Below are 16881 nucleotides of genomic sequence, written 5' to 3'. Positions count from 1 at the left end.
AAAAGACTTGCTTTGAAAAAGCGACATGACCGGAAATGCCAATACAAAGAGAGGTTGACAACAGAAATCCTCTACTATGGCTAATGGCAATCTAACATACAAGTTGAAGCCAAACTGTCTGAAATCAGATCTGACACAGATAAAAAGGAAGGTCTGAGGACTCAGTTATTGTTTAGAAAGAAAGTTCTAGAACAGACACATCATTACAAGGTTTTTGTCTTCAAGGAAGGAAAGAAGAATCCAACTGGGGCAGAACTGAAGAAAAAGGTTGTGAAGCTTGTTCATGCATCATTTAGCGAGCCAACCAAACAACAGGTACAACATGGGTCTCCACTACTAGTTGGAAAGACAGTCCTCCATACATTTGATGATAGAGTGTATGCTGGAACTGTGCTCTCATGTGTACCTGGCCTCTCATCATGGTACAACATTTAGTATGATTGTGATCCAAACCTGTATGAGTATGAACTCTGTAGTGATTATGAGAGAGGTGGCCTGGAGATCATAGCAGCTGAGGTATCATTCCCATCACTGCTGCATTATGAAGTGATGACACTGTTTATATATAGACTTGAAAATTTTTGGTAAGTTTGGAGTGATTGTTCATCATGAATTACATACCAGTACATGAACATTCTTATCACTTACAGACAGTTGCAGCTTCTGCCTGGAGTTCAACACAGATTGTCAACCAATCATAAATCATGAATCAGCATGACTGTGATCTACATGACCGTGATCTGCATCACTATGATCTGCATGACCGTGATCTGCATTGTTATGATCTGCTTGATTATTACTAATTGGATGATTGTTTCTTTATTCCATGTTTACACAAATATTTTGTGAGATTTTGTTTGTTCCTTGATACAGATTTGTTTCTTGTCATAATAATGAATATATTGAATTAAAAGTAGTTTTCCTTACATAATTTGTTTATGTGTTGCTGTAAATGGTAGGATTAAACCATAATGAGTGTGGTATGTTTATCTGATAACTTCTGCAAAGTGCACACTTAAGGTCATGTTATGTTTGATGATTTTAACATACTAACCTGTGTTCAGATTTGTTCTGTTTTATTAACCATATATGATACTAACTGCCATTTCATTAGTTTCAATGAAAAAATTCAGTATCAGGTTTGAAATATGATGTCTTTGGTTTTAAAGCATTGTCTACATTAAATCTTGAACAATGGTGATACAGGTTGAAGATTAGATCTTACAAGCTTAAGTTCATCTTAACTGATGCAAAACAAAGGTAGCAGTTCACAATCTTGACTCTCTAACTTAAAGGGGCACTGATGCAGAGCGAATAACGTTTCTCACTAACGGTCAATTACGAAACCAAGCAGCAAATTGGTCAGCACCCGCTCCCGTGACCGTGATGGATAAAGGGTCTGGGCTCCTGTCCACATTAGCAGAATTTCTTCACCCTAAAAAGTGAGGCGGACGGATGCCACATGCCGTTATTTAAAAATATCCATGGTATTCCTTATCTCATTGTTACAAAATATCCCAGCAGTGTAGTTTTTTCATCCCGAGGCCTGGATGGTACAGCAACTGATCCAATTTGATCCTATTTCTATCTCAATATTTAGTCATGTCATGTGATGTGAAAATATGATGTCTACAGGCACACAGCAAGCAATTTGTTTCATACAAGTCTGAAAGATTGCAAAGCTTTATATCTAGATAGTTTTGAGTGTTGGCCCAGCTGTCATAACAAACATTATGCGTAAATTTTGGTAGCTACCCTGGTCTATTATCTATGATAATAAAACACACACAGTTGATTTATCTGAATTCGTAAACTAATAACGACGACTTTGCCATTGGTAGAGAAATATGAAAATGTTCTTACGTGTAAAAAAACTGATTATACCCATTTACCCAAGTACACAGCAAATACCCATGTGCATTTCTTGTGTAACAACGAAGTTCTGTTGGTATCCTAAAAACAGTTTCGGCCCATAAGTGTTTTCAGGCTGCATGCGACACAGAGATTACATCATCCTTGCTGCAACTCGCGTTTGATGGTATAATTCTACATGTCTTATTTGTCATCATTTACTTGATGGTCAGTTAATGAATTTATAACGGGTATAAATAGTGGTAACACCACTAAAATCACTCGACAGGTTCCCATTTGGCATTTCTCCTGTCTGGAGTAAATACTCAAAATTATAAATTAAGGTCTGTAGTGGCAAATGTATTGAATGTTATGTAATATGTGCATGTAAGTGATGCAAGAGGGTTTATCAGCTGAGTTACAAAAACAAACATTGACCAAAGGATTAACCGATAACACACTGATTGACAAATCCACTGTGGAATTAATTAATCAAAGAGATAGTGTTTATGAGTGTAGATTTACGTAATCTATACTGAATACACCCTCTCATAAAGTACGAGTGTAAAAACAACATCCTTTCTACAAAGAATTAACTGCCACTGCCCTGATTGATTGATTGTTGCTCATTATTGGCTAACTAATGGCAGACATCATACAGTTAGTTGCCAGGTGTGCTGTCCTGGGTGACCAATGAGATTATGTATACACCAGTGTGAAAATTTCTCAAACGATGTGTCACTTTTTCGCATATTAGACTGTTGAAAGACACAAGACACAGAGCAGGATTATTTATCAGCTGCAGATGAATGGAATATCGTTCTTTTATGTGGATATTGATGGATACATTCCTGAACGAGGTAATAGCCTGACATTGTTGCTATAACTTTCGTCTGTCTTAAATTGATCATTTGCATTTTGTTTTAATTTATTTCTCGTAGCATTCAACAGAATCTGTATTACAGAAAACATGCACTAGGTCGCGAATAGGGTGTGTGTGAAATATGATTCACATTGGCAATCTATACAATGTTTAGATATTAAAATCATGTTAGAAATTCTCTGTAAGTATAAGCAGACCGTGTGGGGTTTTTTTTATTAACTTTCAAAATGCATACAAATGTGACAAGGAACAGATTAGGTTTATAAGACAAAATATAAAGACCTACACTGACTTCGTTATTTTTCAGTCCTAACGTTTTATTTATACCAATGGCAGATGAGTAAACTTCAAGGTGTTTGATCTGTTTTCATAATAACGAAGTAAAATGACTTCATCTTTGTTGATCAGTCTACACAGAAACTATAAATTGCACATATAGGAGGCGCAGCACAGATCATGAACCAGTCACAAATTCTGGGATATCATCCGGGTACTCACAGGAGATAAACAATAACAAAAGAAACCACCAGTCCACGGAAATTACTCCAAATCAGTGCCTCTTTAAATGCGTCTCAATAACTTGGTGTGAAGATGCCATTTTTGCCAATATTGACATTGAACATCATTCATGATGTTTAAAGAACAACTAAACTCAATTTTTTGGTACTCATTTTATCACTGCATATGAAAGACTTCTTGCTGGTCATAAACGGAACACCATTTTTTTAAAAAAAACTTGTGGTTAATTGGTTAATTCATACCAAGCGCTTAAAAGTTGCTAAAAAGCTGTCTGCTTCTCTCTCGCCCGCAAACGAAACAACAGACACAGTTACGTAACACTGTCGCCAGAGAACCGGAAGTGACGCAATAGAAGGAACGATGTCCAGTTAGTTGTATATAAAATGTGTAGCAAGTTCATCATTTTGCTGATTTCTCAACGTCACCATAGACATGCCGAATTGTTGTGTTGCCGTCAATTGCTCCTTGGGGTCGGGTGATGGTGTCACTATGCACAGATTTCCACTGGACCCTGTAGTTTGTGCTTAAATTGGTTGTTTGTGTGTGCGAAGCATTGTAGAAGCCTGTGGTATATACTAAATCAGATGGTTCGCTCCCTACCACGCTTCCAGGATAGAAAATGGAGTTCAAGTGTCATCGAGTTTATAAAATAAAGACTGCTTACTACACATTGCTGACCAAAAGGACTTTGCATGAATTTAACGCTTTCTTCCTCGGATGCGAGGTTGTGGTCCAAGTGCCAATATTATCATAAATAATATTATATCGACCAGCGCCTCGCTTCCAAGAGTGAAATTGTTATGTTATAAGCAATGTCATGTAAAATCCTAATGTCCATCAATAAAATACACATTTTACTACCAGTGAAAAGTAATTTTGATTTTGTAAGTCAGTGAAAAGAAACTTAAATAGCATTTATCTTCAGACAGGGTTCCGCCATTTTTGAAAATGGTGAAGTCACAGGCTAAAAGTCAGTTAGAATTATTGCGATTATGGTTTGTTTTCATCAAGTTAGAAAATCCAAACTACTTTTTACCAGTAGTTAAGTGTGTATTTGAATCATGACCAAAAGGATTTTGCATGACATAACTTGTAACATATCGACTTCTTCCACGGAAGCAAGGTGGGGGTCGAAGTGACATTAATATTGCTAGTAATATTATATTGCCCTCCACCTCGCTTCCAAGAGTGAAATTGTCATATTATAAGCAATGTCATGCAAAATCCTATTGTCCATCAATAAAATACATATATTTACTACAAGTAGAAAGTAATTTTGACTTTGTAAGTGAACGAAAACAAACTTAAATAGCATTCATTCTCAGGGCACCGCCATTTTTGAAAATCGAGAAGTCACGGACTAAAGTCCATTTGAATTAATGAGATTATGATTTGTTTTCATCAAGTTAGAAAATCGAAACTACTTTCTACTAGTAGTTAAATATGTATTTGAATCATGGCCAAAAGGACATAACTTGTAACGTAACATAAGCGAGGTCAGGGTCGAAGTGAAAATACTGCGCAATAAATTTCTTCCCCTTCTAAATTTACTTGGTTTGTAAACGTTCACTCACCAGTATGTAGACACTTGTCAATACACGTCTTTATATTTGGTCTCATGATCCTAATTACTTTAAAATCATACTTGTATGGATTTTGAAAGTTAACAGAAAGAAGCGATCTGCCAATGTATAACAGGAATGTAATATCTAGACATTTTATAGTTTCCCTATATGAATCATAATTTGCGCGCACGCCCTAGTGTATGTCGTCTGTATCATTACAACTTCACGACGAAAACAATGATTCTGTTGAAAGCTACGACAACTTAACAAAAACAAAATGCAAATATTAAAATTAAAGCTATAGAAGCAATGTCAGGCTATTACCTTGTTCGAGGAATGTATCCATCAATATCCACAAAAACGAGCGATATATAATTCATCTGCAGATTTCCCAAGTGATGTGTTTTTCAACAATCTATTATACGAAATGTATCGTTTCAGGTTTTTCACATTGCAGTATAGTCTCACTGGTCACCCTAGATAGCACACCTGGCAACTAATTGCATAATGTGTGTCATTCTTTTAAAAAAGTAATTTGGTTAGCCAATAATGAGCAATCAATCAATGTATTGGCGGTTAATCCTTTGAAAGAAGGGTGTTGTTTTTACAAAGACACAGACAAGACAGAGTGTATTCAGTATAGATTAGTAAATGTACGTACATAAACACTACCTTTTGACAAATCCCCCATTTAAATCCGCATAAAACTAATTAATCAATCAGCGTGTTATCGGTTATTCCTTTGATCGATCCAGACACAGAAATTCCAAATGGGGGCCTTTGTCGGGTAATCTAAGTGGCGTTACCACTAATTATACCACTAATCATAACAGGTATAATTAGTGGTATAAATTCATTAACTGAGCAGCAAGTGAATGATGACAAATAACGAGTACGTTTATACCACCTAACACGGATTACAACACCAAGTGATTTTGACAGAATCTTCTACGAAGAAAAGGGTTGTAACTCGAAAACTAGGCAAAGCAGGAGACAAAACTAAGTCATAGTAGATTGTGAGAACATATAGCTTTCATTTTTCACAACAGCTATCTCGATTACAGGTTTGTACAAACCTGTAAACGAAATAGTTTAACCCCTGAAATGTAGATGAATACTGCACAGACCCTCATTTCTATACCTACAATTACGTCACAGAGACGTGCCGCCCTGATTGGTTGAACTTTTGTTTGCGGCTGAGAATTGTACAGTTGACAAAAAGGTAGATTTAAGTTAATTAAAAGTCGAAATGAGTAGTTTTAATGGCGGGGTTTCATTTATAGCGATGTCAGCAAGTGATTTTGTATTTGTACCCTACTAGAGTATATGTGATCTTTAAGAATCTGTTCCTTTCTTCTTACAGGCATGTTGACCTGATCGACATACTTTGAATCGAAGTTCTTGGATGTTCGAATAAGAAGTTTAACTCCAGATGAATAATTTTTTCTCTGTAAATAACTGTGCTAGTAGAAAAAAAAGATGAATATATTTGTGGTTCAACAACATTTGCTTAATATAGTTTTGCATTTAAAAGGAAGAAGTGTGATGTTTTTTTAACAAAAATGTAGTCCAGCACATAACAAGACAACTTCGCACTATACCAAGGTGTGCTCGATGTCTAGCTGGCGAATGAATTTTCTTTGACGCACTGTGCGCTGTACAGAGATGTACAGCGGTTTAAGGCAAAAATCCAGCCTATCGACTAGAACAGGTATACGGACTGCTAAAACAAACACTCATTTTCAAAATGGGGACATGGTAAATGCAACATGTCTCCTAAAGACCACACCTACAGTTTCACGAAACGACGTAAACATCACACGTTCACATCCATACATATAGCTCTATAAACATAATATCAAGTACCGAGAATCATTTGAGCACTAATTACGCATAACTCCACATTCTTAGATTCATATCCATACATATAACTATATAAACATAATAACTAATTAAACGCATCACAGTTTGACGGAGGAAGGGTCATACATTTACACTTAACTTTGGGCTAGCTAGAGAAGAGGGACATTATAGACGTTAGGGCAGGAGGTCCACCAAATATTTAATAAAGTCAACTGAAATGATACAAGTGACAGAAGTCTTCATAAAATGTCGCATATTAGAAACTTTGGCAGTTTTTGAATAGCTTTCTGAAAATATGTGTCAAACACGTGTAAATGGCACACATTCTAACAGGTCACCAATAACGTGTGTGTACCGTCACCAATAACACATGTGTGTACCTTACGTATTAGAAGTGGGTGAGCGAGTGATAGAGTTCAGTTTTACTCCCCGGTGTTCAGCGATATTTCAGGACTATCGAATTGGGCGACACCAGAAATGGACTTTACAAATTGGAATTCGTACCCTGATTTTCACCACTGACTTAATCCCTTGGCTTCAAACGTTATCGGAACTTCAGTCTTTATCAAGGTAGTAGCATGAGACATGTGACACCATGATAATGTCGTGTCTGAAAAAAAAACCTTTCCCATTTGGAAAATAAGAACACTCTGCACACCTATCCCACACCAAAAACATCTAGAAATGACATTGTAGGTCTCATGACATCTCGGAACCTGAAATGTACCGTCCACAAACAATGATATACACTACTAACGGTACGTTTCCCCTCCCGCCTACTGCAGAGCGTCATAGTCCGTTTTCATGGATTCCGTTTTTTAAGCAACCTCTCATTTACATATCCACAATGGCCGGCAGTCAAGGGGGGAATATATGTTTCAAGATTTGTCAGAAATAAAATGAGTGTATTTTGCTGGAGGTAAGTGTCTCACTTTTACGATGAATGTTTGTTGCAAAACCTGCAAAAATAGCAGTCGATAGGTTGTGTTTTCAGTGTTGATTTTGCCTTAAGCTGTTCCGCTCAAATTTCTTGCGGAAAGGTGCGTCAAAGAAAATGCACTCGCCGTTTAAACTCGATGTAGGCCTCGGCTGGAATACGAGTTTATTCATATGAACTAACAAAAATGGAAATGTGGACACTTCATCACCTTGCTGATCAAGAACGGATGGACGGAACTTAATCAGGTAAAGTTTGTTGCAATGCTGATGTGTCAACAAACCTTGGAAAAATAGTTGTAAAAATCTGACCTTTTGATATAAAAAATGGTGTGGACTTGCTACTTCTAGCGCTCGTGCTTGTGGACAAGACACGAAATGTATGTTGCATTGCATTGCGCTAACGTTATAATAGTTCAGGGTGAAAGTGTGCTTTATTACACTATACATGGTGGTACAGCGAACTGTATTTCTTTTCTAAGAGCCCCCTGCATTAAGACAAAGGTTACTAGAAAAACAAATAATGAACAGTTTGGTGATGGTTTGTGTTCGGGTTAATTATCTTCTCTAGATCATTTTAATTACATCCATGATTCTCTTAAACCATACAAGGCAATATGACCGCCTCATTTCTACTACCAACGAAAGTTTAGATCAGTACATTCAGAGGAAGCTGACAAGTCATGCGACATTCCATGACTGCATTGTGGGAATGTAAACATTGCCAACATTACCGTGTCTTTGTAAGATTTTGAGTCGAATTATGAGACATTTTATCTGTCTGAAAACATAAATGTAATGTTTCCACAATGAGGTTGGCTGTGTGGTGCAACTACAAACCAAGAAACGGGATGCGACAAAGCAGTTTACTGTGGGAGGCTGTACGAGGCGATGGCAGCTGACATCCATCGTGACGTCGGTTACATTGTGACGTAATGCAAAAATGTTCGATTACGAGGGGGCAGACTGGAATGGCGCAGTGACGTCAACACATTGTGACGTAATGCAAAAAGTGCACATTATCGTCTGATAAAGTATTGTCGGCGCCTTTGATCTTTCGCCGAAGCATCTTAGAATAGGCAATAATGTTCATGATCATCCTTTGCGCTATTACCCCGAAAACACGTTACACCATGGTAGAAATTCAGTTTTAGCTGTCAGAAGGAAAATCTATGAAAAATTGCGTTCATAATGAAGCCACATCTTTTCCTCAAAGGCATATACTACACCGTTCGGCCTATTACATAGGCAGACCGGTACCTGACGTTAGTGCAAATGGTGAACGGAAACACATCCAGACACGGACGATCATGAACAACCAGACACAACTCCAAGAGTAAATGTTACAGAATGCTCCCTCTTCTAATTTCAGTCTGCTGCATTTACTTACGTTTGAGTGTCATCACTTAGTACAACCTCTCAACTCCGGGGTGAAGGTGAAATCTTTTCCGACCAGATTCATGAGATAGTCGTCGCTACTTTACGCGCGGATGTAACTATTTTTAGAAAAGACTGGTTTCTGCCTCTCCCCTCAGCGACCTGGTCACCCCTGGTGACGCCTTCATAGTTGCGGAGGTGATATGGCGTCAGCGATGACTATCCATGGAACTAGACTGACAAATAAACAGGGGCCGGGGGCCAGTCTACTGTAACCCTGCACGTTGCCGATACCACGGACAAGCAGTAGCGCAAATGGGTTGCGCAACATAGAGAAAATGACTAGTCTTCTTACATGCGAGCGAAGCCAGCAAAGGTTGGCAACGTACTTTTCTCGCTTCAATTCGACAAATAATTTTCATTGAAGGAACAGGAAGGTATTATTAATATTTACAGTTACCTGCCCTGCTTCATTCGCCAGAACTGTTGTTTTGGTTTTTTTTGTAAAGAATAAATGAATAAATGGTACGAAAATTCTAACTATAACAACAGATAAACTCCAACAGGTTCATGATAAACTTAAGCAATATGGCAATTCTTTTTAATTTCTGCTTATCTATGTTCCGTCTCTCCTTTCAACAGGAAGCTGGCAGGGTTTTTGAGGTGAAGAACTGAACTGAATACCGAGAGTGGCGCTTAGAAGTTGAATAAAACATATTTCACGTAGTGATTATTAAATATGGGCCAGGAAATGTAAGAGCACAACCAAGTGAAGAAATTGGAGTATACCTTTGATGGTGGCGATATTTTATTTTGAGATGAGAAATATATATATATATTTTTTGCTGCCAACCTTTTCTCGCTTCGCTCGCATATATGAGAGGACTTGTCATATTCTCCATGCTGCGCAACTCCATTTACGCTATAGTTCGCCTGTGCCGCAACACCAGGTTACACAACACCAAATGTTTTCCCATAGACTTCTATAGTAACGTTATATATTTTCTTAAATCATACAGGCTGTCAACAGCCATTCCATTCGTTGGTTTCACATTAAGTAAAGACTCACCGTGCGCATGCGCAGAGCGTGTTAAAATACCTACCGGCTAATTTCCGCTTTGGTCGTACGTTTACCGATAACGTAAATACACTCAACACAAAAGGATAAAATAATAATTATTTACGAGTGACAACTGTTCATATCTCACTAAATATTTCAATTTGCATATGCTTTTCAGTTATTGATGTCCTATTTTGGTTGCAGCTGCATCAGAAACGTGGGTTTTGTTAGTTGTGAGAAGGGGATGTGCGGGAAGAACGGTGGTGGTGAGATGTGTTTGTACAAGAACTTATTGACATAAAATATACTATTTATTTCATTACTCCCTGTCCTTGGTGCATACAAGTATAAAATAAGTTGAAATCGACACAAAACTATGTGTTTGCTTTGATTTTTCGTTTTCTTTATTATATACTTGTATGCACCAAAGACAGGGAGTAGTGAAATAAATAGTATAATTTATGTCAATAAGTTCTTGTACAAACACATCTCACCACCACCGTTCTTCCCGCATATCCCCTTCTGTATGCACATCCCCTGAATGTGTTTACACTATCGGTAAACGTACGACCAAAGCGGAAATTAGCCAGTACATGCTTTTCACACGCTCTGCGCATGCGCATAGCTAATCTTAACTTAATGTGAAACCAACGAAGGTACACATGGGCACAGTCTGGCCTCTAAGCTACAATAAAACACAAGTTGTGACCAACTTGTCCGGCGTATTTTCCAAACACAGCAAACGGAACACATCAAACCCCACCTCCGCACCAAATGCCGGCTACGTCAAAATATACTCATGGAAAAATTTAAGTGAATGCCTGAAATAACAACTTTTAATCTTTGAATCAGTAAGAGAAAAGTCCATACAGATAAAAGGCTTATGTCAAGTGATGAAAATCAAAATCGGGTGAGTCCCCCATGTCTCTGGAGAACTGCTTGGCATCGTCAGGGCATGCTGCGAATGAGTGTACAGATGGTACCAATCGGAATTCTAAGCCATTCTTCCTGGAGAGCCACGAAAAGTTCAACCAAATTGTTGGGTTGAACAGGTCTGTCCCGAACATTGCGGCCAAGAACATCCCAAAGATGTTCGATGGGGCTAAGGTCAGGACGTTTAGCCGGCCATTGCAACACCCGGACACCTGCAGCCCTCAGTCTGTCCCGACAAACATGAGCGATGTGAGGGCGGGCATTGTCATGCTGGAACTCGAACATTCGACCTGCTGTACGCGCAAAGGAGATCACAGTCGGGTTCAAGATCTCATCACGATATCGTACACCTGTTATCCTGCCATCAACACGCGAAAGATCTGTTTTGTGGTTAAAGGTAAACCCGCCCCACACCATAACAGAGCCCCCTCCATAACGATCATGCTGTTTGATGGTGAAGGCACTGTGACGTTCCCCAACGCGTCTCCAAACTCGAATTCGACCGTCATTATGGTCTAGTGTGTACCTGCTCTCATCACTAAACATGGTGTTTCTCCATTGACGTACGGTTCTTCCTCCATGGTTCCGTGCCCACTGCAGTCTCACTGAGTGCTTGTGTTGCTCAGTCATGTTGATTCCAATCAATGGACGGCGACTTTTTAGACCAGCCGATTTAAGACGATTACGCACTGTACGCGAACAAATTCTGACGTTTGTTCTTCGCCTGAATTCCGAATTGATTTTGGAGGAGGATTTGAACCTGTCTCGCAGAGCACTAAGGCGTAGGGTCCGGTCATCCCGTGGAGTGGTTTTCTTTTTCCGTTCCCGACCACGCCTCATTTTGACGTCACCAGTCGTTCTATAGAGATTCCAAAGTCTGGATATCACGCTAACAGACTTGTGAAATGTTGTTGCAACCTGTCATAATGACCTTCCACCATTAACCATGCCAATTGCCTCCCATTTCTGTGCCAAAGTTAAGTACTGTCTCGCCATGTTAACAATGTTCTTAACCGTTGTGTTTGACAGTGCACATACATGTAACGTGTATATCTAAGTGCATGTAACTTCAGAAGCATGTAGTGCACGTGCATGGAAAGCATTGTGGTGAGTTTGAGTGAACTGCTCTTCGCAAAAACGATAATACATGGCGCTGAAGTTAGTAAACAGAAATCTTGAATTGTCCTAAGACACATGCGTTCCCTTAAATTTTTCCATGAGTATATATGTACACACAAAAGCATAACCCATGGTCATAACAATGACAGCACTAAATGCTTAAAATTGTGGTCAGTTTTAATAACAGGATGGATGTGCTTTTAAAACACATAAACATCTTACACTATTTCATCTAATCACAGCTGTACCAGGCCTCTGTCCGTTTGACTTGTTTCCAAATGGTTCCCGCTCGTTGGTATAGTGTTGTGGAACCTTCAGAGACACTCATCACCAAATCAATACTATGGTGTTAACTATAGTTTGGCATGAAATGCATGTCGATCAGGTTGTTGGTAAATAACCCGTCAACCTATGAGCCAATCGATCTCAAACTTTGCAAGTGTATGTTTTGTCAGACAACCTAATCACATTGTTAATCACCGATTTTATGCATTTGTATGAAAGAACCTGTCTATGTAACTGTCAACAAAAATAAACAGCAGAACGCAGACTGCTTGAAGATGGGGGAAGCCAAGCAATGCATTTCTAATAGCTTTAAGCACATAGATAGTTAATATTTATATTGTCATGATAACTTTATGTGAAATGAGTGTTTCATGTTACACCATAAGTCGTTGGAATTAGTGCTGTCAGTGTCAAAAGAATTTATATTTCTTTGAGCGTATCTGGCTGGATACCATTATTTTCTGTAAATATAATTACAGAATTAAACTTCATCAAGTTCACTCCATTCTTCCACGAAGGAGTTATCAGTGTCCAGACGGATGACAACTGGATCAACTGTTTGCTCCTTCAAGCCTCCTTAAAGCCAGTACTCTTTCTCCACCTTCTTGACATGTTCAATACATGCATGCCAGCGTGCAATGTTAGTGTTACATATAGCAGTGTTCACAATGTGCTTGACATCATTCAACTTGAACCTTTTCCGGGCCACTGTACTTCTAAGGTCTCCCGAGAGAAGTTTGATTGGGTTGAGATCACAGTGGTACTGTGGTAATAACAAGACCTTATGGCCGTGTTGGTGTAGCATGTTGTCAGTGATATATGTGGGTGGAGGTTGGTTAGTTTTAATCAAAGAGTACAACTGTGGTTTAGTGGCCTTAATTGAAAATTGTATATTGTTATTTGTTAGCCATTGCTGCATATCTGAGTTCTTTGTATTGGAAGTTGGGCACCTATTGTTTTGATCTCGAAGACTGTGATAGGAAGCATTGTCCATGACAACAAGGCTTTTGTCAGGCAGAGCTGGCAACAACTGGGTTCATTAACATACTGTGTAAAAACCGTTTAGTTCATTTGTGTATGATAGTCCCTACCATCTGTGCTCTTTACCTAAATCACACCCAGGTAGGAATAAGCGGTGGGAACTAGCATGCAGAACGATTAGAAAATGAAACGAGACTTACCTGTAAGGTGAAGTTTGAATATAATTCTCCGAGGCATCTGGGAACAAGTGAGATCACGTGAGACTGCGCGCGAGGAATCGGCTTCAGTATTTAACTTTTGTTGTGAACTACATCCAACTCCAGATAAGTGGGTGGGTGGGTGTGGCACGTGATCTCACTTGTTCCCAGAGGCCTCGAAGAATTATAAATGAACTTCACCTTACAGGTAAGTCTCCTTTAATTTTCTAATTCTCTTTCAGCATCTGGTCACGTGAGACCCCGTGAGATTTCAAAGCAGGTTCACAACACAAAATGAACAACACTTATGTTGCAACAATTTCTTTATATCTCTATCACATTCATCTAGGAAAGACCTACTTACAATACACGAAAAACCCTTCATTTTTCATGTTAACAATCCTGAGGAGAGGTAACATTGCCCTTCATGGCAGAAATTCAGTAAACAGTTACATATGATACCAGATGATCAATCCATGGAAGAAGAGCCTAAAACTGCATTTCCAAAAGAGAGGTGCTCAGAGGCTGGTCTACAAAAAAACCTTTTGAAATGTCTCTGCAGAAGACCGCCAAGCAGTGTCCATAATGGTCTGAATAGGCACTCCTATAGTTGAAACTGCACTTGTTGAAGCTGACCTGGTGCTGTGTGCAGTAAACTGACTCACATCAATGCCTGCTTCCTGGATTGAAACTTTAAGCCAACGAGCTATGGTATCTCGACTTTCCCGCTTGTGGGGCATAGTAAATCCTACAAGTAGTGCACTGTCCGATCTCAGTTTTGCTGTCCTATCTAAATACTCATTCAGGCAGTTCATAACACATAATCTAGGATTCTCAAAACAACTCAGAAAATGTAAACACTACTCTATTACGTTGTCTCGACATTTTCTCAATGTTCAAACACTGTCAATGCCAGTAGCAGTTATTTTAAAAGTCAGTTCTTTGAGAGACAGATTCTCATTATCTCCGTTGTTTTCAAGGTGTCTCATCACGATACCAACATCCCAAGTATATTGTTATTTGGGCAATGTAGGCCTACAATTAAATACACCACGAATGAAAGGCCTAACTAAGGGATGTTGTCCAATTGGCTTTCCGGACTGTAAGGTTAGTAAACTAGACAAAGCGCTGCGAGCAGTGTTAATTGCACTATACCCACTATCTTTATCGTAAAGTGAAGCTAGGAAATCTATAACATTATTTACACATGGTTCCAGGTAATTACACTGGTTTTCATAACAATATTGTTGCCATTTCAATAAGTAAGATTCATACTGGGATCTAGAGTACTCTTTCGCCAAGAAAGAAACTGAGCGTTCAGACAGCCCAGTCCTTTCCAAATCTCGCCGGACAGATGGCAAGCCAAGAGTTGCATTTTGTAACACGGGATGAACCTCGTCTGGTTTGTATGGCAGAACTAAAGTCTTGCTGCCTTTCGGGCCGGGGGAGACACACACATTCTCATGGCCAAAGGGAAACAGCTCTGTGATGGCCACCTTGGAAGTATCACTAAATCCCCTGCTTGTTCCACTCTGAGTTTCTGAACTACTCGTTCCAGCACACTAAAAGGAGGAAAGGCATAAAATAAGGTATCACACCAATCATAGACAAAAACATCTACTGCATATGCATCTGGATCTGGCCGCCAGGACATGTATTGTGGTAACTGCTTGTTTAAACGAGAAGCAAACAAATCCATGACAGGCTTAAAGTAAACATCTGCTATTCGCACAAACAACCTGCGGTTAAGCATCCACTCTGTTTCATCGTGAAACACTCTACTTTCCGTATCAGCCTCCTTGTTCTCACACCTAGGGAGATGAACAGCTGTTAGCCACAACTGATTGTCCACAGCATACAACCATATAGCCCTTGCTACAGCATTGCAAACTGGAGATTTAGTACCTCCCATGTGATTCACATATGACACAGCTGTAGAACTGTCAATTCTGATTCTGACATGATGTCCCAAAAGTTCTTTTGATAAACATTTTAGGCCCAAATACACTGCTCTCACCTCAAGATAATTAACATTGTTCTTTTGTCCAGATTCATTCAAGGACCACCTGCCCCTCCCGTCTTAACACTGAAATGATCCAGGACAGCACCCCATCCATGCGCAGATGCATCAGTGGTTAATGTCCGAGAAGGGAGGTCCCGTGACACTGGCGCTCTACTTCCCTCTATGTCGTCTGCCCACCATTTTAGGCCACTCCAGCTCAAAGGAGACACGGCCATTTTTGCATGAAAATCACCATTACACATTTTAAGGGCAAGAGATTTTTTCGATTTCCAGTTGTTTAGTGAACAAAAGCCCAAAGGGAACTGCAATGGAGTAGGAAATCAAAATCCCTAACAGTTTAGCAACTTGACGAACGGGAAGAGTTTTCTTGTTGCAAATAGCACTTTCTTGGCAGTTAGAGAGATTGTCATGTTGACCGAGTTCAGTTCAAACCCTAGGAATACTATAATGTGAGAGGGCTCAAGGACCGATTTTTCCTCATTTATCACAAACCCCAGTTCCTCGAGCAGATACTTTGTTGCCAAAACATTGTTTCGACACTGCCTCTTGCTCTCTCCCTGCAAACAGGAGTCATCGATATACATGTATGCTACAGATAAGTAACCCCTATCACGAAGTCCGCTGTACACGGGTTTCAACAGTTTTGTAAATACTCGAGGTGCTGGGGACAACCCAACGGCATACATGTATACTGGTAGGTGATGCCTTTCCATATAATCCTGAGATAAACCCTATCTTCCGGGGCAATATTGACCACCGGATAAGCATCCTTGAGATCAACTGATGCCATATAACAACCCTGAGTCATCAGTCGTAATGCTGACCTTAAGTGTTCCATCATGAAGTGGGCTTTTTCAATAGAATTGTTTAAAATCTTTAGATTTAAAATTACTCTGAATGAACCATTTGGTTTGGGCACTAAGAACACTGCCGATGAATTCATCTGTATGAGGAGGGGCTAATTCAATAACACCTTTTGCAAGCATTTTGGAAATTTCACCATCTGGCACCTCAGTCTCCCATTTGTTAAACTGTGTCTCACGCTTTGAAACCTGATATGGATGCTCAACAAACTCAATTTTGTAACCTTCAGTAGTTCAAAATGTGCTTATCAGAGTTCAAAATGTGCTTGTCAGAGTTTAACTTTCTCTACTGAGGTAAAAATTTAGCTAATCTGCCTGCAATGTTTGAAAGTTCTAACTGAGAGTGCCCTGCTGGTGGCAGCTTATTCACCTCATTTATTCACAGTTCTTTCACTTCCACTCCCTCCTGGGGTGTTTGCTTCTGTA

The 16881-nt window shown here is 39.3% G+C and overlaps 1 protein-coding gene across 1 annotated transcript in view; it reads right to left on the bottom strand.

The window, feature by feature from the left end:
• LOC137295416 (zinc finger protein 658B-like) overlaps positions 1-9111 on the bottom strand; it is a 31716-nt gene extending 22605 nt beyond the window's left edge. The window contains exon 1 of the mRNA XM_067826782.1: positions 9008-9111. The gene's annotated coding sequence lies outside the window, so the exon portion shown is untranslated. The remainder of the gene's footprint in view (positions 1-9007) is intronic.
• Positions 9112-16881: the final 7770 nt, after the last annotated feature.

Source organism: Haliotis asinina, chromosome 1 (assembly GCF_037392515.1).
Source record: "Haliotis asinina isolate JCU_RB_2024 chromosome 1, JCU_Hal_asi_v2, whole genome shotgun sequence".
Lineage (NCBI taxonomy): Eukaryota > Metazoa > Mollusca > Gastropoda > Lepetellida > Haliotidae > Haliotis > Haliotis asinina.
Note: the sequence above shows the minus strand (reverse complement) of the source record. Positions and strands in the feature narration are given on the sequence as shown.